Source organism: Pseudonaja textilis, chromosome 3 (assembly GCF_049901715.1).
Source record: "Pseudonaja textilis isolate UNSWEBS1 chromosome 3, rPseTex1.2, whole genome shotgun sequence".
NCBI classification, from domain to species: domain Eukaryota; kingdom Metazoa; phylum Chordata; class Lepidosauria; order Squamata; family Elapidae; genus Pseudonaja; species Pseudonaja textilis.
The window spans coordinates 80,336,700-80,361,199 of NC_141992.1; the positions used below are offsets into that span (position 1 = coordinate 80,336,700).

Consider the following 24,500-nt stretch of genomic DNA (forward strand, 5'->3'; position numbering starts at 1 on the left):
TGGGTGTGACTTGGTGGGTGTGACAGGGGAAGAATACTGTAAAATCTCCATTCCCTCCCCACCCCACTAACCTGCTTTCCAGCTCTGTTTTCCTGTGCAGGGCAACAAAAGAAGACCCAGCCGATCAGCTGGGACTTGGGAGGCAGAGAATAGATAGGCACGGAGCCAGTCAGAGGTGGTATTTGCTGGTTCTCTGAACTACTCAAAATTTCTGCTACCGATTCTCCAGAACTGATTAGAACTTGTTGAATACCGCCTCTGCCTCAGATGTTTTAGAGAATAGGTTGACTCCCTCTTCTTTGTGATGGCCCCTTAGATTTTGGAACATTGCTGTGATGTCAATCCTTCATTAAAGTACAAATATCCAATTTATTAATATAACCAGGAAGCCGGTTGGGTAATCTTTGTAATAGCATGTGGAATGACTTATGGAGACAGGAGGAAGAAGTGCAGATTAGACAATCATCATGCAACAGTGATATCAGTCCATAGAACCGAAGGGTACATGGGAAACATTTCAGAAGCAAGCCCCCCTATTTTTTTGTAGAATAAATGGAAAGAAGGGGAGAAATACTGACTTGCAAGATTACATTAACAGAACCTTACCATAAAGGTAGAGGTAGTATTTGATGATACGTTTGTCTGGACTTCCTCAAAGGGCTAACAGTTTAAAGCCAGTCTCTTCCTTTTAGTCCTAATCATCTTCAGGTTTTTCAACAGCCTTCTGACAAACAAGGGCTGCCATGGCATCCTCTATTGGTAGATTTGCTTTGAGAACTACACACAGCACAGTGCAAAAACAAGTGGACTATACAGCCATCTGGGGAAAACACAATAGTAACAAGGAAGGATCAGATTAAAAAAACCAGATTTTTAAAAAATCCTTCTTTCTAGCATGTCTTCTAATAATTTCTATGCTTCCCCTTACCAACATTTAAAAAAACAAAAAACAATGGTGTGGTTAAAATCTTCACTTGGTAGAGAGGAGGTGACCCATCTGAAACTCAGCAGGCCTGTCTGCTTGCTTGTTTGTTTTAATTAGGAACTTTCTGGAGGAGACAGTTTTGCTCTTCTGCTTCCCCCACCCTTCCCTTCCTAAAATAAGTCCAGAATTTTACCATTTTTCAAGTCACCTAAGGTTCATCTTGGGATCCTCAAGGCAGATTTAGGAAAATTCTGTGTGCTGAAAGGGTTTGACAATTTAGTTCAGAGGCCATTGACTTCTTCATGCATATTATAAGTTTTAGAGAGAGATTAGAAACTTTCTAGTGGAATCCCTACTCGAGGCATTTATTGGATGTACTGATTAATATTATGTTTAGTATCTCTTATTAAATATACTATATAGCATACGCTGTGAGTAAATTTGTAGCATTAGTGTACAAAACTCCTGAGGTTTTAATTAATGAGATGTATTAATCAATCAATTAGATGTAGGCTGGTGGGGTAGTATAATTATCTCACATCATTATCATCAATGTTATTGCTCTTCACATAGTTATGATAGAACTTGGTATTTTCAGCAAATTGATTCTTCATAAGAATCTAGGCAGGTTAAAGATAAAAGTGCTGTCTCAAATAACACACCATTCTGTAAGTTATAAATTTAGATTCTTTCAATTTCTATTGTGTACTTTTCCAGATCTTTTGGTAAGGAACCAATGGCACCAGCCACTCTTTCTTTCTTTTTTCATATTCTTTCAATCTCTATTTGAAGGTATTGATATTTCCTTTTCTGTCTTCAGGTGTTTGGATTTTGGATTTTCTCTAGTTCTTTCTCTTCTCTTCTACTATTTCCAAGTACTGCTGTGCTGTCCCAGCCAGTCTATGGGAATTGGATAGTTACTTAGGAATTATGAGCTGTCCCCTTGAGGGAATGCATCATGGTAAATGTAGTTAAAGGTATCCTGGGAAATGTAGTTCATGTCACGTGGCCACATCTGTAATCCTGATTGGTCACTAAATTGACCCTCGATGGGTTAGGGGATGTTTCCCTCCATTCTTGCCTGGACTCATGAACTGATATTAGCCTTTTCTACCGCTATGAGATGGGTTAGGAGATAACCATCTTTTACCTACAAGGCAGATATACAAAGGATTGATCATAAAAAGAGAACTTCATCACAAAGGTGAGTTATGAGGACACCTGATGAACCAATAAATGTTCTTTGTTATGGACGTCTTATTGAGTTATCTCTCTGCATCTGTAGAGTTTATGAATCCACCTCTGTACAAGATACAGAAAAACTGCAATGTCCACTCTCCAGACTATTTATTATTATCTATTCATAACAATGTGAAGTCACAGCTGCCAGTTCTTTATTGGTGTTGGCCTTCATGCATATCAAGTTCTTCCCCAAAACCTAGGATATTATAATGTATTCCTGTAGTTTATGTATGGATCCAAGCACTGTGAGATTTTGTAATTCTCAGATGGAAATTTTGTAAATGTGCAGATTTTCTAAGTGCCATCCTAGATTTTTTGGTGTAACACCCAGTGTTCCGATAATTATTATTTTTGAAGAATACTCAGCAAATGCTATTAGTTTAGAGTAGATTTAAGTTTTATCCCAAAGCCTTAACATTGTCCTAATATCACCATAATCTTCACATGGTTCTGAGCAAACTAAATGTTGTAAGGTGATAATTATTTTTAAATTGTTTTGTCAATTTTATTGCTAGCTTTTAGTGCTCCTAATAATTACATAATTGTTAACAATCACTGCATTTTATTTGTTAAGTCTCAATATTTTATAATCTTCCCTAGTTCCTTTTGACTTACTCTGCAACACATATAGATGCATGCATTGCCATGTCTATAAATAAAACTTGCTTTTCTTCAATAAGTGGAGTATTGCAGACTCAATCAGTCCTTATGGATTTAGAAATCCTATATTTACATTCTGAAGCACCTTTTTAACATTATGATCACACCAATCAAATCCATACATAAATTCCAGTGTATTATTTCTGCCATTCCATCATGTCTTATTACCTGGTAATTTTGCTTTAGCTTCTTATTAGATGTTTAGCAATTATTACTTTCTCTTTGTATATATTTGCTATTGTTTTCAGGATTTTTAAATTTTTATTTTAATCACATTTCTTTCTGTTTTTTTTTCTCTTGTGCTGCTAATAGCAATCCTTCCATTTCTTTCTTGATGGATTCAATCTGAAGCCATTCCCAAGTTCTATTACTAGTCACCTTGCCTTCATTTTTTTCAGGTATTGACCATGTAGAGATTAATCTTCTCAATTTTCACTCACTGTTGATAACTGTTCAGTTTTGTATGCCACCTTTGATTCTGTCACACTCAAAATGTTCTCTTTACAGACATTTATTAACATAATCACTTTGCTTGCTTTTAGGTAATCGTTTAGTCCTCAGATTTCATCCTCCACTGTTTGCTTCACTTACAACAAAGTATGTCCACAAATCTTCCATAGTAAATATACATGTTCTCTGCCATTTCTGCCATGGGGTGTACTGCATGATGTGTTTTCATACATTTTTTTATTCTTGTAATCTAAAGCATCTAGTTCAGCTTGTGCCCTGTCAACAATACCTGCTGTCTAGCATATTACTGGGATAGCCCAAATATTAATGGATTTGACTATATTACTGCCAGTCATCTTCAATTTTGGAAATTTACTAACTAATTTTACATATTTGCAGTTGGTTTGCTTTTTTCACTTCGGCATGCAATATAGAGTATGCTTCTAGAATACCCCAATACTTTGCTCCGTTGTCAATGTTTGGATTTTAGAATAGAATAGAATAGAATAGAATAGAATAGAATAGAATAGAATAGAATAGCTTTATTGGCCAAGTATGATTGGACACACAAGGAATTTGTCTTGGTGTAAGTGCTATACATAATATACATAAATATACATACACATAAAAGAAATATACATAAAAGATATATACATAATATACATAAAAGAAAAGATACATTCGTTAAGAATCAAGAATCATAAGGTATGATAGTCATAGGGTACAATCAGCAATCAAATCATACTAGGAAACAGTCAATATAAATTGTAAAGATACAAGCGACAAAGTTACAGTCCTGCAATCACAAGTGGGAGGGGATGAGTGATAAGGAGTGATGAGAAGGTTAACAGTAATAGTAGTGCACACTTCGTAAATAGTTGAACAGTGTTGAGGGAATTGTTTGTTTAGCAGAGTGATGGTTTTCGGGAAAAAACTGTTCTTGTGTCTAGTTGTTCTGATGTGCAGTGCTCTATAGCGTCATTTTGAGGGTAGGAGTTGAAACAGTTTTATATCCAGGATGTGAGGTGTCTGTAAATATTTCCACAGCCCTCTTTTTGACTGGTGCAGTATACAGGTCTTCGACTGAAGGCAGGTGGGTAGTAATTGTTTTTTCTGCAGTCCTAATTACTTTCTGAAGTCTGTGTCTGTCTTGTTAGGTTACAGAACCAAACCAGACAGTTATAGAGGTGCAGATGATAGACTCAGTAATTCCTCTGTAGAACTATATCAGCAGCTTCTTGGGCAGTTTGAGCTTTCTGAGTTGGCAAAGAAAGAACATTCTTTGTTGTGCTTTTTTGATGACATTTTTTGATGTTAGGTGTCCATTTTAGGTCATGTGATATAGTAGAACTTGGAAATTTGAAGGTCTCTACTGTTGATACTTTGTTGTCTAGTATTGTAAGAGGTGGTAGGGTGGGAGGGTTTCTTCTAAAGTCTACCACCATTTCTACGGTTTTGAATGTGTTCAGTTCCAGATTGTTCCGGTTACACTACGAGGCAAGTTGTATAGCTTCCTGTCTGTATGCCGATTCATCATTGTCTCAAATGAGACCAATCACTGTTGTGTCATCAGCAAACTTCAGTATTTTAACAGATGGATTGCTTGAGATGCAGTCACTGGTACATAGGAAGAAGAGAAGTGGAGAAAGCACACAGCCTTGGGCCCCCCCTGTGCTGATTGTATAGGTATCGGATGTGATTCTTCCATTCTATATTGAATTCCACCTAAGTATTCAATTTTTTTACTTTTTTATTGCCAGCACTACACACTTATCTAATCCAAATTCCATTTTAATGCATCACTAAAGATTTGAATTGTATCAAAAAAGCAACTCTATTTTTTCTAGGTGATTCTGCCTATAGTTTCAAATTTCCCATGTAGAGAAAAAGTGAAACTTTTGTCCATTCTTTGGATAATTCATTTCCAAATGACATTTTATTCAAAATTATCATCCATGGAATCAGAACTACATATAAAAAATAGTGGTTAGTGTGAAAAGTCTGCTTGAAAAAATATTCTTTTCATTTTGATTTTTCCAGGCTCTTATGTGTTTGCAGGCGGTGTTATTTTTTTATCTTTTTCTGTTACAATTTTCTATTACTTCCCCAAATTTCCAAACATTTTTAATCCAACTATGTGGTCAATCCAAATCATATAAATGTTTCCTAATTTATTTTCAAAATTGATTTTGAGTTGGGTGAATTGCTTTTAAATTATAACCCAGTTCTAACATTGTTACATTTATCAGGCTGTACATAAGCTGATTAGTCTGCTTTGGTGTTTTTACCATAATTGATTGAGCAATCATGCATACATCATGTAAAATATCATTTAAATATTTCTGTGAGTAAATTTCCAAGGAGGCAATCTTTGTCATGCAATTTCTTTAATGCAATTTCTCTAACTTTTTGGTATTCAGACAACTGTAGTTCTACTTCATTATTTTGAATTAACTGTTCAGAATGTTCCTTAGCAGCACCCAAACAGATGTTTATGCTAACTTGTTCCAAATGGTTGTTTATGTTAACTTGTTCTACTGCTTTTGTAGCACTTTTTTTTAGTTTCAAATCTGTTTTCATTTTTTTTAACTGTTGTTGCAATTCATTTTTTATTTTATTTGGTTTGTCAATTGCTTACAAGATAATAGGTATAAGTAAAAACTTAGTTATGAATACATGGATACATATAAGAAAAATAAAAGAAACAATAGGACAGGGACGGCAGGCATGTTGATGCGCTTATGCATACCCCCTACAACCGTCTTAGGAAAGGGATGAGGTCAATAGTAGACAGTCCAAGGTTAAAGTTTTTGGGGTTTGGGGAAGAAACCACAGAGTCAGGAAGAGTATTCCAGACATTGACCACTCTGTTGCTGAAATCGTATTTCCTGCAATCAAGTTTGGTACGATTAACCTTGAGTTTGTATCTGTTATTTGCTCTTGTATCGTAATGGTTGAAACTGAAGTATTCATTGAATGGTAGGACATTGCAATGTATGATTTCATATACTATAGTTAGATCGGACCTAAGGCGGCATAGTTCTAGGTTTTCTAAGTCTAAAATTTCGAGTCTGGTGGCATAAGGTATTCTGCAACGAGTAAAGGCGTGGAGAACTCTTGTGAAATATTTCTGGACTTTCTCAACTGTGTTAACATCAGATACATAATGTGGGTTCCAGACTGATGAGCTGTATTTGAATATTGGTCCAGCAAATGTTTTGTATGCTCTAGTTAGTAGTGTAATATTACCAGAGAAAAAGCTATGTAAGATTAGGTTAACAACTCTTAATGCCTTTTTGGCTATGTAGTTACAGTGGGCTCTAGCACTTAAATCATTAGAGATGAGTACTCCAAGATCCTTGACAGACTTTGGACCATCAACAAGGTCTTGACTATTCAGCCTGTATTTTATTTTCTGATTTTTTTGCCAATATGTAAGACAGAGCATTTATCTGTTGAGATTTGAAGTTGCCATTTGTTTGACTGTTCTGCTACATAGTCGAGGTCCTTTTGAAGGGTAGCAGTATTGTCTGTGGTGTTGAATAGCTTTACATCATCAGCGAAGAGAACGCAGTTGCTCTTAATATGATCATAGAGGTCATTTATATAGAGTATGAAGAGAGTTGGTCCTAGAACACTGCCTTGGGGGACACCACTGTTGACAGGTACAGAATTTGATAGGATGCTATCAAATTCATTAATTTATTAATTAATTAATTATATATATAACTATATAATTCATTCAATGCCTGTAGAGACTTTTTCTGTACACGAAACATCTATGATCTATAGATTGCTGTTTGGTGATATTTGGTTCTACAAATTTTATGTTCTAAATTTCATGCATTAAGAAATATGACATAATAGCATTTCATGATTTCTTGATTGTCACTGAAAGAGTCCACATTTTGCTTCCAACAGCTTTGTAGTTTCTTGTCCTGATGCCTAGCAAAGAAAAGCAAATTGTATTGCCCACATGTCATTTGATAGCCAAAAACTATAGCATTAAATGTAGCTCTTGTTGACTTGGTGACAGCGGACAGGGTATGGAAACTTCCTTTCTGGGTTTCAGCATTTGGAATGAGTAATTGAGATGTTTTTGGTTCAATTCTCAGCACCTGCTTGAGGGACCCTGCTTGAATCTGTATGATCTTCCAATATTGTTTTGCTTCATTGAGACCTTAACAACATGCCATCCATTATTGGTGGTATACAGGGGTGTGATTCAACTGGTGTAATAACTGGTTCGGTGCAGAGGGTTTGCTACTGACCTTCTCCTGCAATCCTGCAATCTCCCTGTGTGTTAAACAGCTGACGCGTGACAATCCGCTGTGTCATACAAAGTAGCTGAGCTTGAAAACCAGCAAATAAAGGTCAGAATAGAGCTGGGGTGGGCGGGCGGTTCACTCACAGATGATCCTCGGAGCTACCGGTTTGCCCGAACCAGGCTGAACTGGTAGAATCCCACCCCTGGTGGTATAGACAGGTTAGGAGTAGATATAGTTTATGTAGCACTGTTATCATTGTTATCGTAATTATTCTCCAAAACATATCAGGGCAGGACAAGAAGCAACGGGTGGAAGCTAGTTAGAGAGATCCAACCTAGAACTAAGGAGAAATTTCCTGACAATGAGAAGAAACTATCAATGGAACCGCTTGCCTCCTGGAGTTGTGGGTGTTTCATTGTTGGAAGTCTTGAAGAATAGACTAAAATAAAAAAATAAAAAAAATATTGCAAAAAAAGAAGAAGAATGGACTGGATAGCCATTTGTGTGAGATGATATAAGATCTCCTGCCTTGAAAACCTCCAAGGTCCTATGATTCTATGAATGAGCACCAGAAGTTACTTGGTGAGGTTGGGGGAACTATAACCCCAGTAAAAAGTTCTCCTTAACCTAATGAATGCACATGATTTCATTCAGAATTCAAAGCAGCAAACATAGAACTCCTGCCTTCTATTTTCTCCTCAACAATGGCCTAATGAGAAAGGTGGAATGGCAACAGAAAATGAGTGGCCCAAAGTCATCCATCGGGCTTCAGTGACTAAAAGTGGGTTAGAATCTGCCTCTTATTACATCTACTGCTTAACTGCTTACATCATCTCTATTGGAGGGTAGGGCTTAAAATGTTGTTCTCTGGAACTGCAAGATAAATTCTTCCACCCTTAATACTACCTTTACAAAAGAAAAATAAAAAAAATTAAAATGGCCGCTTTCTACCCAGGAGTCTACTTCCAGGCAAACTACTACCATCTATCATTTTGGCATTTTTCATAGAGGCACTTTTCACTCCCCTGCCCCATTTTTAAAAAATCAGCATGGCTTCAGACTTCACAGGCAGGATTAGGGGAACACGATAATGATGTAAAGCAAACTCCAATAATGGTGGAGTATTTCAATTTTATAGACTACCAAGATCCTGGCTGGAAATTAAAGCATACATCTTTATTTTATGACTTTATGCTCCTGACTGGTGTACTTTGAAGTACTGGCAGAAGCCATAAACAGTATTTCACACCAACATTTGCTCTATTCTATGGGCTGAAATACTGCCATACAATGAAACTTTCCAGTAGGGCATTCATGAAAATAACCATCATGGACTGGTTCAATTAGGGAAGCAACTAAGCTGGCAAAGGTTTCCTTGGCTCTAAAATGATTCCTTGTAAAAGAGGAGAGCCACTAAAGAAATCACTCTGTTTTTTAATGCTCCTCCTGATTCACTCTGAGTTTATTTCACCTTGAGATATTTATAGAGGCAATTTGAGTTAAACTGACCTGCGCTGCAACTAGAGTAATGCAGTGTAAGGAATGGCATTCATATCCTGTTGAATTAGTCACAACACATGTCAAGACAGGTCAGGAAATATAATGCTATAATAACTGCTTTGTCTTCCTCTTCCCTTCCCCTGATAATCTTATAACTACTCACTAACAGGGTCTCTCACTGCCATGAATGGAAGGAGGTTCTTAGGCAGAGGTAGGATTCTACCGGTTCGGTCCGGTTCACCTGAACCAGTAGCTTCGAGGATCAGTTGGGAATAAACTGATTCACTCCAATGATCAGCTGTTGGGCCCACTGACCCACCCTGGCTCTAGTCTGTACTTTATATCCTGGTTTTCAGGTTCAGCTGCCACGCATCAGCTGTTTAACTCATAGGGATTGCAGGAGGTCAGTAGCAAATGCTTTGCACATGTGCTCACCAAACCAGTTGTTACACCGGTTGAATCACACCCCTGTTCTTAGGGTAATGACATGGATCATTTGGTGCTTTGAGAAATGGGCAAAGAGGCACTTCCAAGGAATTACAATAGCACTTAGACTTATATACTGCTTTACAGTGGTTTACAGCGATCTCTAAGCGGTTTACAAAGCATATTGCCCCCAACAATCTGGATCCCCATTTTACCCACCTCGGAAGGAGGGAAGGCTGAGTCAACCTTGAGACTGTGAGAATTGAACTGCCAAATTGTCTGCAGCCAGCAGTCAGAAGAAGTAGCCCTGCAGTACTGCACTCTAACCACTGCACCAAAGCAGATAATAGACAGTATATAGACTGCAGTTGCAAAGTGGTAAAATAAGAGGCTCAGAAGAGGCCCTCCTTTTCAGGCAGTAAAGGCGATGGAGTGGGGGAGAACAAATTGTGCTTTCAGACTTGCAAGACTCTATCACCTCCATTTTGTAGATAAATCAGCAGCAACATGTGCAGGAGGAATCAGGTGTTGAGAGGCTAAATCTTGGCCAGGTATCCAGCCCCAGCAATTTCTAAGAGTTGAGAAAAAGTTATCTGCTCAGCTGCTCAAGAAGGAAAGATGCCAAAGGCTAGAACTGATTTATACCTGCATCTGAGCTGTTTAAGAACAGCCATTGCCAATGACCTTTCTATTGGAAACTACTTGGCAGATTTGGGTTCCTTGTTTCCTGTTCTGCTTCTTGATCCTCGTGTCTTCAAATAAGATCATCTGACTAAGTTCTTTGGCATTTGATTATTGGATTATTGTGGCTGTGTTTGCAATGTGTCTTATTTCCCTGAACTTGTGCTCCATTTATATCCTACAGATTGACTGAACACTAAACCCTGTGTTCCATGTCTAGCTACCAAGCAAGGTATGCTCCAATATTCCTCTGGAGGGTCTGCGCATCCGCACAGCACAGCCAAATCTCTGTCCGCCTTAATAATTGATTGCAATATTACTTGGCAATAAACCACTTGTAAGCTGAGCCAGTTGCCTGCTCAGTCTTAAACCAGGACATAAAGCTTGCTGGAGCTTAATGGAATTTGGGAATGAGCCATTATCCCTGCTGGGGCAGGAGGCTTTCTCATCTACCCTGATTTCAGCCTTCCTGCCAGTTTTAGAAGGAAAATTCTGGCTTGACAGCTTTGCAGTTTCCCTTTATCTGCTCAGGTAAGCAAGTAGAAGTAACAAGAAGATTCTAGCAGTTTCTTCCAAGCACTAGATTGCTTTCTTATTCCTTTCTATGGCGAAGAGGGTGATGCTATTATTACCATCAGTAATTTAGAGTATTTTCTGTCTTCATCATTTATGGGTTTGCAAACACAAAGATAATTGTGATTCATTTCCAAACAGCTTCTAGGGAGCAGAAATGGTACTGGTGTGGAAGTGCCCATTATTGTGCCTAAAAATGAATTCAGTTCAGCTTTATTATTGTATGTAACAAACAAGCAAAATTGACTTCCTTGAGCTTTCCTTCTTTAGTTTTGACTTTTGTTGCATTTATTTTTATTTTCATTGGCATATGGTTTATATCAACCCTCTTTTAAAAAACTCTTTTAGCAAAACTTGAGTGGAAAATTATCAAGAATTTGAAGTGCAAACTAGCATTTAATATAAGAAGGGATTTTTGAAAAATAAGAATATTTTTTAAAATGTGTAAGGAGAGAGTCATGAAGTTCAAAACCTTTCATAGTCCTGAAGTTATTTACAAATGTAATAATTAGGCTGAATAAAATGATTTTTTATAGAATGTGGGAAAATGAACGAATCCAAGAGGATATTTGCATGGTTAAATAACAAAGTCAATAAAATATTAAAGAAGGTTCCCTTTAAAATGTAGAGATCCAGCTGAAGAAAATTAGAAGGAAAGCTGCAGATTCCAGCAAAACATATGCAAGTGGCTGTCACAGGGAGCAAAGAATGAATCTACAGAATCAGTTGTTAACAGCTTAAAAACAAAATGTCAACAAAAGGCCAAAGCCTGAGAAACAAAGTGACTTGAGGCAATATGAATGGAAGAAGCACACTGAAGGAAGACAGTAAGGTTGAAGAAAAATATCAAACGAGTCTTCATTGTAGAATAATTAATTGGGCAATCAATGTCTTTAACAATAGAGAGTATGTTGAGAAAGTATGAGATTGGAGAGTTAAATTCCAAATTAATAAATCACCAAATGTGCATGGCCTTTAATTCTTAACAATGCCCGGATCTCTCTGTCTGTCTTTCCTTGAGAGAAAGCCAGACTGAGTTCAATGGGTTATTTTAATATACATGTAGATGATTGCAGCCTCACCATCTGCAACAAAAATGCATTTTTGCTGCTTCCTGAATTTGGGAATTGTCAGAAATGATCTGCCTAATTAGGCCCATTTCACTAGCCCAGGATCCTCTAAATATGATGGGAGACTAGGTTAAAAAAAAAAAACTTGTCAAGATAATGACTTGTAATAAATGTACATAATGTGATAAGATGTAACGGCTATTCCACCTAAATAATGAAAACCATTTATCATTCAAATAATTCACCTCATGCTCTTCAGCTAGCTTTTTTTTTTTTTTTTATCTCTGCAGAAGGACAACATTTTATTTATTGGCCTATTTCTCTGCGAGGAGAAAGTCAACTGCCCGCCAGCTTGACCAATAAGCAAGAATAAATAGACGCTGACCCAAATGCTTGGGACATACCGCTTCATAAATAGGGATGGTCACCCAGCAATGAGGTAAGCCCTCAACTATGTTCTTCCAGCAAACACAAGCCTTCAAATGCCAGTCATCAGCTGGAAATGAAGAGCTCTTGCAAATTGTTATGAGGAAAGGTTTTGCACATCTGAGGGATTCACAGTTCTTCCCTTGAAGTCACTAAAGGGTTCCCAAATCTTCATTTAGTCATGGTGAACTTTATGGGCTCACTGTGTCAAAAATTCAGAGTGCCTAACTCGACACTGCCGGTGTGGCACTGCCGTGTCCCCAAACAAAAGAGAAATAAATATTTACATATTCATTTATTTTAAAAAATACATTCCAATCATGTATGATTCTATGTATTATGTAAAGAAGCATTGGATAATTACAAAAAAAGTAAAAAAAAACCCTCATTTTCCGGAGATTGTGTGACAATAGGGTGTGCTTTTGAGAATTGTTGTTGTTGGATATTGATGATCACTGGTGTGTCACTCAAAATGCCAAGACATGTCACTTTTGACATGTATGTCCAAGGTTTTGCCATCATTGCCCTATTCATAGGGCTGATAGAAACGCCCCATGTGTTCAGGGAGCTGCCCCTGAGCTTGGCCGTCCTGTTCAACCCTGTCCAATAGCTTAAATTCGCCACACAATCATACAAGAAACATGCTGTGTTCTGGACATCTTCCCAGGATCTCTGTACAGCTGGCTGTGAGTGAATATTAACATGTCAAGCAGCTTACTGCAGTTCAGCACAGATGACAACTACCAGAGGTGGGTGTTTTTCATGTATTAAAATAAAGGAGCAGAATATGAAATAGGTTCACGTTTTCAAAATGAGAATGTTTAAATTGATGCTGCTTTTGATGGTTTATAAAAAGCTCTTTTACCTTGTCGTTTTAGGCAAATAGGAGGAATGGCTAGAGTGGCAGCCCTATTCATAGCTACAATGAACTTAATTGGGACTGCTGGTCACTATAAGGGAGACACCCAAGTGCAGGGGTGGGATTCTACCAGTTCGCACCTATTCGCTAGAACCGGTTGTTAACATTCTCAGCAGTTTGGAGAACCAGTTGTTAGAAGAAATTACTGGCCTAATCCTGTAAGGAAGGCAGGTAGGAAACATTCTGGTGTTGCTTACAGAAACTGCCTCTCTGTTAACCCTTATTACATTCTTGGTAGGACTAGACTTCCTGTCTCTGGAACTTCTCTGGAGTTGTTTTTCCTTTTTTGCTGGTACTTTGCTTGTGTGGAGTGGCCATTAAAAGTTACAATGGCACTGAAAAAAGTGACTTATGACCATTTTTCACACTTACAACTGTTGCAGCATCTCCACAGTCATGAGAGGCTAGGTGAGGAGATGCGTACTTCAATGTGAGTGATTTTGAGTTGGCCACGCCCAGCCAGTCACAAGACCACCAAGCCATGCCCACCAACTAAGCCACGGCCACAGAACTTGTTAAAAAAATTGAATCCCACCCCTGCCCGAGTGGCAGTTTGGTGTGTTTGTGTGTGTACATGTGTGTGCTCCTTCTGAGACAGCCCCATAGAGGGCAGAAATCTGCTCTTTTGCCAATATACTTAGGCCAAGCCTTACAATTAAAGTGCAGGCCACAGCTTTACCTCAAGCCAGAATACAAGACTTTATTATTTCCAATACTGACTCACAAAACTTCACCAGGCTTTTAAACAGAAATCTTTCCCTGCCTTCTGGAGATCTCAGGGGCTGTGCATGCAGAACATGTGTTCTGTCCTTGAGTTACTGCACTAGAAAGCAACCAGTAACAGCCTATGAAAGGTCACTTATTTGTCATCTTTCCAGTTCACAACATAAGCCATGCCATGGCTTGCTAAATACTATTGCCAGACCAATTATCAGTCACCGTTTATGAATCACTGATGAACAGCCGTGAGGATTTTAGGCCACCGTGCAAAATAAATCAACTTTATAAAGCCATTCCCAGCACTCATTTCCTTGCACTCAAGAAGTCCCTTTGCTAATGGAAACATGCTGCCATTAGTCAAAAGCTGAGTGTAAAGAGACATCCTTGAATGTGCCCATTTTATTCCCTCATCAGAATAAAAATGATGCTCCATAATTAGTATTTGGTAACGCTGAAGGAGAAAGAAATGCTATTGTCCTTAATGAGAACTTGTAAGCATTTCATTTAAACTCTTTTGCACATGAGCTCTCTCTCATAGGTGTTCATTGTACAGATAGTCCTTGACTTATGACCACAGTTGGGACCACGTCAGTGGTGGGTTTCAACAAGTTTTCCTACCGGTTCGGTGTGAGCATGTGCACAGCATTTCCAACTTACCTTCTGCTGCAAAAGAGTTTAAATGAAATGCTTACAATCGGCTATGCCACTTGAAGCAGCTGAGATTGAAAAGCAGGAAAGGTCAGCATAGAGAGTGGAAGGGCCCATCAGCTGATCATCGGAGCGAAGCAGTTCACTCACAGTTGATCCTTGGAGCAACCGGTTCAAGTGAACCGGGCTGAACCGGTAGAATACCACCACTGGACCATGGAATTTCCATTGCTAAGCAAGGTGTTTGTTAAGTGAATTGTACCTGATTTTATAACCTTTTTTTGCCACAGATGTTAAGCGAATCATTTCAGTTGTTAAGCGAATCATGTGATTGTTAAGCAAACCTGGCTTTCCCCATTGACTTTGTTATGTCAAAAGCCAGCTGGGAAGGTCACAAATGGTGACCCTGGGATGCTGCTACTATTATAAATACAGGCCGGTTGCCAAGTGCCCAAATTTTGATCACATGACCGTGGGATACGGCAATGGCCATAAGAGTGATAACCAGTTGTAAAGCACTTTTCTTAGTGCTGAGACTTTGAACAGTCACTCAATGAATGGTTGTAAGTTGAGAACTACCTGTATGTTTGTGTATGAAACATACAATACATGTTGGGGGTAAAGTAGAAATAGGTGAGGCATAATAACCAAAATGGAAATGCATCCTATAAACCAGTGTTTCTCAACTTTGGTAGCTTGAAGATGTATGAACTTCAATGTCTGGAACAGAAGTCTATAGAAATACCTGTAAGTTTCTCGTAGAAGTCACCAAATGTTTATGGTGATTCTGATGATTAGTATATGCAGAGGTTCTATTCTGACATAATAATCTCCTGATTATTTCTGCAAATCCACTCTATTCAGTGTGAGCAAGGCTACATTATATTCACCTAGCAACATGAGACCGATTTTACAGCTGTTGAATTCTGCGTGTTGTGGTTAAGATGCTGGCCTAGAAACCAGGAGATTGTGAATTCTAGTGCTGCTTGAGGAAGTTGATGACCTTGGGCCAGACACTCTCTCTCAGCCCAATGCACCCAACAAGATTGTTGTCATGGGAAAAATAGGAGGAAGGAGAACTGTATGTGTTCACTACATTAAATTACTTATAAAGTAATAAAGGCAAGATAAAAAAAATCTAAATATTAAATAAATAAATAAATTCCTCAAAGATTACAGAAGTAGCCAGAGTATCCTTCCTAGAACACAAGTCTCTTATTTCTCTGGGACTGATTAACACTTTAACTGCATTATGCATGTACAGTACTTAGCAGATAGATCTTCTGAGTCCAAAATATAACTGAAATGTAGTTGAAAGTGTAGGAATCATGGAATCATCATCATTTATTGGGAACAATCCCTTCTGAAATCACTGGAACTTAGAGCTAAATGTGATCATATAGACTTTCATTCTATGTTGTCCTAATTATTGTTTTTATTTCCTGTGTTATTGTTGCAGCAGATCCTGTTTCCAAATCAGGACACAAGACCACGAAGGGTAGGAGAATACAGGTTTATTTGCGCAAAAGGCTCAGAGCATTAGCATGGCAAATTCTGAACCCCCGGCTATTCCTGAGGGGTTACTTTTATGCAGCTCCCAGTCTCAGCGTACTACAAAAGGGGGAAGTAAGTCTAATTAGCCATTTTGCACAATTCAGCATATAAATACTTATCTTACACCATCTGTTATTTTCCATACCCACCCTTGCCACCCTTGCCATTTAGCTGTTTACAGGAACATATCTAGTTCATAGGTCATTATTCTTAGACTTAGATTCAGCAATTTTCTGGTTTTCACAATATCATATTAAGCAACTTCTATAATATTTGTGATATAAGCTAAGAAACTTCTGCAAATTATAAGAATACTTTTCTGGTAACTTTCCATTCTGCTTCATTATGAACACTGACCCAATCTAGAAATAAATAAATATACATATACATATATATATATATATATATATATATATATATATATATATATATATATATATATATATATATATATGTGGATCTTTGGTTGTTCGGGTTTTCTCCCGCGTAAGATTCGAAGTATCTAGGCAACGTTTCGATGAAGTCTCATTCATCATCTTCAGGCTTCTGTCTCCGGCTCTGTGCTTCTCAGAGTAATGTGAGATTGCAGCTGCTTCCTCCTTTTAACTGCCAGTGGGGTGGGCTTGATTGGGTGGGGGCTTGGCTGTGTTCTGATTGGGTGGGGGTGTGTTCTCATTGGTAGGGGTTTGGCTGTGTTCTGATTGGTTGGGGGTTAGCCGTGTTCTGATTGGTTGGAGGCGTGTTCTGTTCAGGTGGGGGCTTGGTTGTGCTCAGGTTAGTCTTAGTTGCTGGGGATTTGAGCTGGTGAGTTGTGATCTTGCTGTTTGGCTTCTAGTACGTGGTCCTGCTGCATCTTCATAGTGGGTGTCAGTTTGCTTCATGTATGGCTCAGAGGGGTTTGAAGTGGGTAGTGATGCAGCTGCAGTGCAGCTTCTGGTCCATGGTCGTGTCTCATTTTCTGAATGGGTGGGAGTCTGTTTTCTATATGGAAGTGTGGTGGTGGCATCTTGTGTGGCTCTCATGGGTGTGGGTCTGGTGTCCTTCTTCATGTTAGGTACTCGTCTGTTTATGAGGGCGGGTTTCCAAATGGCTGGAAGGCGGGAGGTGTCATCTCGTTTGTTCATGCTGTGTGGGCGTTTTTCTATCTCTATGGCTTCTCTGATTATTCTGCTGTTGAAGTGTTCGGTTTTGGCGATAGTTCTGGTATTTTTAAAATCAATTTCATGTCCTGTGGCTTTGAGGTGTTGGACCAGGGAAGAGGTCGTTTCTTCTTTTTTGATTGAGTTCTTATGTTCTTCAATGCGTGCACTTATTCTTCCCTGAACTATCGCACTGCAGCTGCATCACTACCCACTTCAAACCCCTCTGAGCCATACATGAAGCAAACTGACACCCACTATGAAGATGCAGCAGGACCACGTACTAGAAGCCAAACAGCAAGATCACAACTCACCAGCTCAAATCCCCCAGCAACTAAGACTAACCTGAGCACAACCAAGCCCCCACCTGAACAGAACACGCCTCCAACCAATCAGAACACGGCTAACCCCCCAACCAATCAGAACACAGCCAAACCCCCTACCAATGAGAACACACCCCCACCCAATCAGAACACAGCCAAGCCCCCACCCAATCAAGCCCACCCCCACTGGCAGTTAAAAGGAGGAAGCAGCTGCAATCTCACATTACTCTGAAAAGCAAGAGCCAAAGACAGAGGCCTGAAGATGATGAATGAGACTTCATCGAAACGTTGCCTAGACACTTTGAATCTTACGCGGGAGAAAACCCGAACAACCAAAGATCCACATACAAATACCCGCGAGAACCTCAGAAAATATATATATATATATATATATATATATATATATATATATATATATATATATATATGAAAAGGCAAAATATTTGCTTCCAGTCTTACCCTTTAAAGAAAGCAATCGCATCCACACACCCAAATATATGTGTGCTTATGTGTTTGTTTTTGGTGCCACTAAAGTTTTTAAAAACCCAGGTCTCTGCCAAGTGGGTTGATTCAAAACAAAACAAAACAAAAGGAAGCATTAGTCTTCTGATCCTCAGTGATCCCTGTCTGGATTAAGTCACTGCATGCTTATATCAGATAAAATAATACCCCAGAAATGAGCAATGGGATACACGTTTCTTGTATCATATGCTTTTAGAGCGTAGTTCCAAGCAAACATTTGTAGCTTTAACTTTTACTAGGCTGCTTGACAGAGTGTATCTTTATAGTTATACCCTTGACTGAGAAAAATGCCAGAGTTATTGGTATATCATAAATGCATTCTTTAGCTATGATGGAAGAATAACAGTAGAAGTTCAGCAACCAATATCCTTTTGTCCCCTGAATGCTGTCAATTACTGTGATCAGCATACAGACAGGCTTGCTTACCAGTGGATTAAAAAAAAAAAGCAACTACTGCCTTCAATTCAAAAAGCAATTTCCAAATAAAAGCTGTCTAGCCATCTAGCTTTACAAGAGACTATCTTGAATGGCCACATATCTAGGTTCAAGAAAATGAATACCACTTAAGATCTCCTTTCACATATCCATTTTGGTTTTATTCCTAGAGGAAAGAAGTTTCCATTTCTAGTTGCTATCCTAGTCATATGGAAATCAAATTATTATTTATTGTATTCAGACTGAGTAATGCTTATGATTAAACCATTTAAATCAGTGCATGATCCATATAATCAAGAGGAACTTCATTCCTTTCACTGGGGCTATTGTAAACATGAACTATGTTTGCGTCCAATTCTATTTTTATTATTTAATATTGTATGTATTATCATTAAAAGAAGGTTGTTTCTGGGCACTTTACAAAATTGCATTCATGTGTACATATACATTGGAGATATCAATTAAGGTGAAATAAACTTTAAAAAAACAGTATAAAAATCTCCAGTGGGGATCATTTACTCAATGTGTGGAAAGGCACCTAAAACAGTGGTCGCTAACCAGTGGGCTGGGGACCAGTGGTGGTCCGTGAGAACATTTTGGTGGTCTGCAGAGAAATGTCACCCCCCAAGCAATTAATCCAGGCTGCATGGGAATACAAGGCTGCACTGCCCACATGGCCCATGGGAATACAAAGCTTGCATTGCTTGCATTGCAAACAACATGAGGTAGTGAGGGGAAGGGGGAAAGGGCGGAGGGCAGGAACTTGCCCTACTCACCTGGCCTGGCCACCAGACTGCTTCTTTCTGCTTCTTTCTTCTTCTGCTTTTGGCTGCACACAAGGAAAGCAACAAAAGTCTTCTTTCTCTTGCCTAAACTCTGCCAGTAACGATTCTTTGGGACCCTGCAAGACATCATGTTCCAAGAGGCGGCGCTGGCACAACAAGTCTCACAAAGACTCATTTCTGGTGAAGTTTGGGGGAGAGAAAGAAAGACTTCTGCTGCTTCTGCTGCTTTCCTTGCATGAAGTCAAAAGTCTCTCTCCCTCTCCCCCCACCCCACAAGAATGGAGCTGGAGACGGTATCCTGCCAACCCAAATAAAGAATGATTGATCGGTAGGAAAACGGGGTGGGGAATTTTCTTTCAGACTTTTGGGGGGATTTTCCCAGGGTCTCTGGTCTGTGGGATTTAAAATTATGAGTTTGGTGGTCCCTGAGGTCCAAAAGGTTGATGACCCCTGACTTAAAATTTAACCTGTATTCATATTGTGGTAAAGAAGAGCCATGCAAAATGCAACTCCAGTTTCTCCCTTAGCGATAAGACCCATGAACCCAGGGGACCTTCAGGTATTTATGTGCATCAAAATAGAGCCACAATTGGGATCAGCACTTCAATTTCCAAGTGAGACCATTGTTATGTGAGTCATGCACAATTTTGTGTCCTTTTTTGCCACAGTTGCAGGGGGGGATTCCACCGGTATAACAACCGGTTTGGTGATCATGCGCTTTGTGCATGAATGCGTGCTTCATGTGCGTTCGTACCAAATGCAAGCTCCGCGCACGCACTCTGCATTTTAAAAAGGCAAGCCCATACTTACATTCAATTGCAGCATCTGTGAAGAAAACAGCTGAGCTGCGGCAAACAAAGGCATAATGCACAGGAAAGAGCAGGGATGGGTGGGTGGGTGAGCCCACTTTCTCGTTGCAGCGAACCGGTTCGGAGCAAGCTGAACATCGGAATATGGGGTTTGCCTGAACCAGTCCGAACCAGTAAAATCCCACCCCTGCACAGTTGTTAAGGGAATCCCTCCAGTTGTTAAGTGAATAGTATGATGGTTTTCCCCGTTGTTTGTTGGTAGCCAGATGGGAAGGTTGCCATTGGAGATAATGTAACTCCAGGGTACTACAACTGTCACAAATACATGTCTGTTGCCATGTGCCCAAATTTTGATCACCCAACCATCAGGATGCTGCATTAGTTGTAAGGGTGAAGAATGGTTGTAAGTCACATTTTTCAGTACTATTATAGCTTTGAACAGACACTAAATAAATGATGGTAAGTCGAGGACTACCTGTACACAATAAAAGCCTACTTTGGGATGGGGCATGTTAGACTCTAATATACCAATTTTTAAATTCTTGCTGATATAGATAGATAGATAGATAGATAGATAGATAGATAGATAGATAGATAGACAGACAGACAGACGTAGACGTAGACGTAGACGTAGACGTAGACGTAGACGTAGACGTAGACATAGACATAGACATGGTATTTTCCCACGTCATTATACTTGTGCTTTTAGCGACATTTCGGCAGAATCTCATCTGCCATCATCAGGCTTGTGTATTGGGTTTGTCTCTGTGTTAAGAAAACAAATATATATATACACTGTCAAAAAAATAAAGAGAACACTTAAACAACACAATGTAACTCCAAGTCAATCACACCTCTGTGAAATCAAACTGTCTACTTAGGTAGCAACACTGATTGACAATCAATTTCACATGCTGTTGTGCAAATGGAATAGACAACAGGTGGAAAGCATAGGCAGTTATAGCAAGACATCCCCAATAAAGGAGTGGTTCTGCAGGTGGTGACCACAGACCACTTCTCAGTTCCTATGCTTTCTGGCTGATGGTTTCGTCACTTTTGAATGCTGGCAGTGCTTTCACTCTAGTGGTAGCATGAGATGGAGTCTACAACCCACGCAAGCGGCTCAGGTAGTGCAGCTCATCCAGGATTGCACATCAATGCGAGCTGTGGCAAGAAGGTTTGCTGTGTCTGTCAGCGTGGTGTCTGGAGCATGGAGGCACTACCAGGAGACAGGCCAGTACATCAGGAGATGTGGAGGAGGCCGTAGAAGGGCAACAACCCAGCATCAGGACTGCTACCTCCACCTTTGTGCAAGGAGGAACAGGAGGAGCACTGCCCGAGCCCTGCAAAATGACCTCCAGTGGGCCACAAATGTGCATGTGACTGCTCAAACAGTTAGAAACAGACTCCATGAGGGTGGTATGAGGGCCCGACGTCCACAGGTGAGGGTTGGGCTTACAGCCCAATGCCATGCAGGACGTTTGGCATTTGCCAGAGAACACCAAGATTGGCAAATTCGCCATTGGTGCCCTGTGCTCTTCACAGATGAAAGCAGGTTCACACCGAGCACATGTGACAGATGTGACAGGGTCTGGAGACACTGTGGAGAACGTTCTGCTGCCTGCAACATCCTCCAGCATGACTGGTTTGGCAGTGGGTCAGTAATGGTGTGGGGTGGCATTTTTTTAGGGGGCCGCCCTCCATGTGCTTGCCAGAGGTAGCCTGACTGCCATTAGGTACTGAGATGAGACCTTCAGACCCCTTGTGAGACCATATGCTGGTATGGTTGGCCCTGGGTTCCTCCTAATGCAAGACAATGTGGCTGGAGTTTGTCAGCAGTTCCTGCAAGATGAAGGCATTGATGCTATGGACTGGCCTGCCTGTTCCCCAGACCTGAATCCAAATGAGCACATCTGGGACATCATGTCTCGCTCCATCCACTAACGCCACATTGCACCACAGACTGTCCAGGCATTTGGGGATGCTTTAGTCCAGGTGTGGGAGGAGATCCCTCAGGAGACCATCTGCCACCTCATCAGGAGCATGCCCAGGCATTGTAGAGAGGTCATACAGGCACGTGGAGGCCACACACACTACTGAGCCTCATTTTGACTTGTTTTAAGGACATTCCATCAAAGTTGGATCAGCCTGTAGTGTTTTATTCCACTTTAATTTTGAGTGTAATTCCAAATCCAGACTTCCATGGGTTGCTAAATTTGATTTCCATTGATAATTTTTGTGTGATTTTGTTGTCAGCACATTCAACTATGTAATGAACAAAGTATTTAATAAGAATACTTCATTCATTCAGATCTAGGATGTCTTATTTTTGTGTTCCCTTTATGTTTTTTGAACAGTGTATATAATCAAAGCTATAAACTAAGAATATTGTCTTGCTGCACTCTGACTTTTTCATGAACTATGTACAACTATGGTTTGAATTGTTCTGAAAATTGTTTTGAAATGTGAAATGTGTTAACTATCTTTGAAATAATTGATTTTTTTTACAGAAAGATTTACACTTCAGTAGATTTAGTGAAAATAGTTCTTACAAATAACCAATATATGTCCAGATCATGGATTGCCTTTATCCTTCTGTCCTCTATTTTCTCACATTGTAATTTGCAAGATTTCTTTCCTTTGAGTTCTGCATAGATTTCTGTGGCTGAAAGTGTACAACAACATCTGAATCGTTGTCAATAACTTTCTTACTTTTTCTAACAGTTTGCATTTGTGTGGGTTTTTTTGTACTTGTGAGATATACTTTTGAAAAAAAAAATTCTATATAGATAGATAGATAAAATTGATGTCTTATCTTTTCCTACAAAAGAATTGAAGAAACTGTAGCAAATTCACAATACTAATTTAAACAATAAAACAAGGGAGAAAAAGTTGATTTTACAAAAAACAAAAACAGGAAAAAAAATACCCTGCCAACACCCACAAGGCAATTTAAACCAGTTCTTATATATACTCAAGGCAAGATGGAAAGTGTGTATATGAAGCAACAATGTCTGTTAGTCTTTTAATTTATTCCTAAATTATTTAAATCGTTATTTCCAGCAGTTGTCCAGAGATTGTGTCAAGCGATTTTATAGATTTATTGTCATTGTTAAATATACTAATGAATGCTATTTTATTATCTTTTCCTTTGCTCTGTGGCAGAGAACAACATTTAAAAACAAAGAAACGGGGCTTTAAACAGGAGCTGCTGCTTGTTCTTTTGCACATAAGATTTGGTGTCTTTGAAATTAAAGAAAAGTGAGGAGAAAAAAAATCCCAAAGGAACTAGTTCTATGTTAGTCATAATTAGTCATAATTCTCCCACTGACACCTTTCCTTCTCCCAAAAACAATTGTTAAATTATTGTTTTGGTTTTCTTCAAAATAGCCCAGATGTCTTTAGGCAATTTTGCCCTGCTGGTCAAACTGATTGTCTTCTATGTTTCTCCTAGCTGTTTCTTAAGGCAACTTCAGAAATTTCACCCTGGATTGCAATAGGTAAGCAGTGGAGTTGGGTGCACAGACTTTCCATCTATGTAGAAAAGGCAAGTTTCATAGGTTGGGTCCTTCTGAAGCAGTGCCTGCTCTTTCCTTTTAGGCATTGTGTCCTTCTCACCACACCTGTGCCTTTGCATTGTACAGACCTTTCCCAGAGGTTTGCCCAAATGGATGCCATCAAGCCTTCTTTCCATTTTATTTCTTTAACAATAGTACAGTATAGTCCACGGGCAGCCCTGGACATTTATGGACAATGCAGTCTCATTGTTAGTCAAGTCCAGGTGGCTAAAAGCCATTGTCCCTCTTATTTTGTTACATTGTGGGTAGATTCTGCCCACAAATGACCAATAACAGTTATTGACTCAGTTAGGTGCTAATTTTACTTTACAAAATGTTATTTCATTCTGTATAAGCTGATCTGTTGTGGTAATAAAGACTTGCCCTGATACAGATCCTTTCTATCCTCCCCCCCGCTTTATTGTGCCAATGTTGCTGTGATGGTATAATAATCAACGCAATAGGGAACCAGTTGTTCATTTAGTCCTATGTCCCTCTATAGGACCATAGAAACTTTTATAAAGAAAAACTAATAGTTCAGGCAAACTTCAAAGAAACAGAGTATTGCAATTTAAATATTTTTAAAAACGGAATATTGTGCAATATTTTGGGCAGGATATGAGAAAGCAAGGAGAACATGCTTCACCTACTGGTACTCTGGATAGTTCCCCACTGGGAGAAGAAATGTTTGAATGGAGCACAAGCTTACTAGAGTTGATGGTGATTCATTATGGGCCATCACTGTATCAATTGCAAGATTATAAAAACACAGCAAATGTTGATACCAAAATATTGACCAGGACAGCAATTAGGTGTTGCAAGGGAGCGGACGATACAGCATAGTAGCCAATGGAAGCTGGGGCTGCAA

The 24,500-nt window shown here is 39.3% G+C and overlaps 1 long non-coding RNA gene across 2 annotated transcripts; it reads left to right on the top strand.

Moving 5' to 3' along the window:
- Nucleotides 1-10,339: 10,339 nt before the first annotated feature.
- LOC148126184 (uncharacterized) lies at nt 10,340-16,446 on the top strand. Of its 2 annotated transcripts, none has more exons than XR_015742577.1 (4): nt 10,340-10,683; nt 12,086-12,234; nt 12,758-12,970; nt 15,971-16,446. It is a non-coding gene; the product is annotated as an uncharacterized LOC148126184 (long non-coding RNA). The 2 variants fall into 2 exon arrangements; XR_015742576.1 differs by having other exon boundaries at nt 12,889-12,970.
- Nucleotides 16,447-24,500: the final 8,054 nt, after the last annotated feature.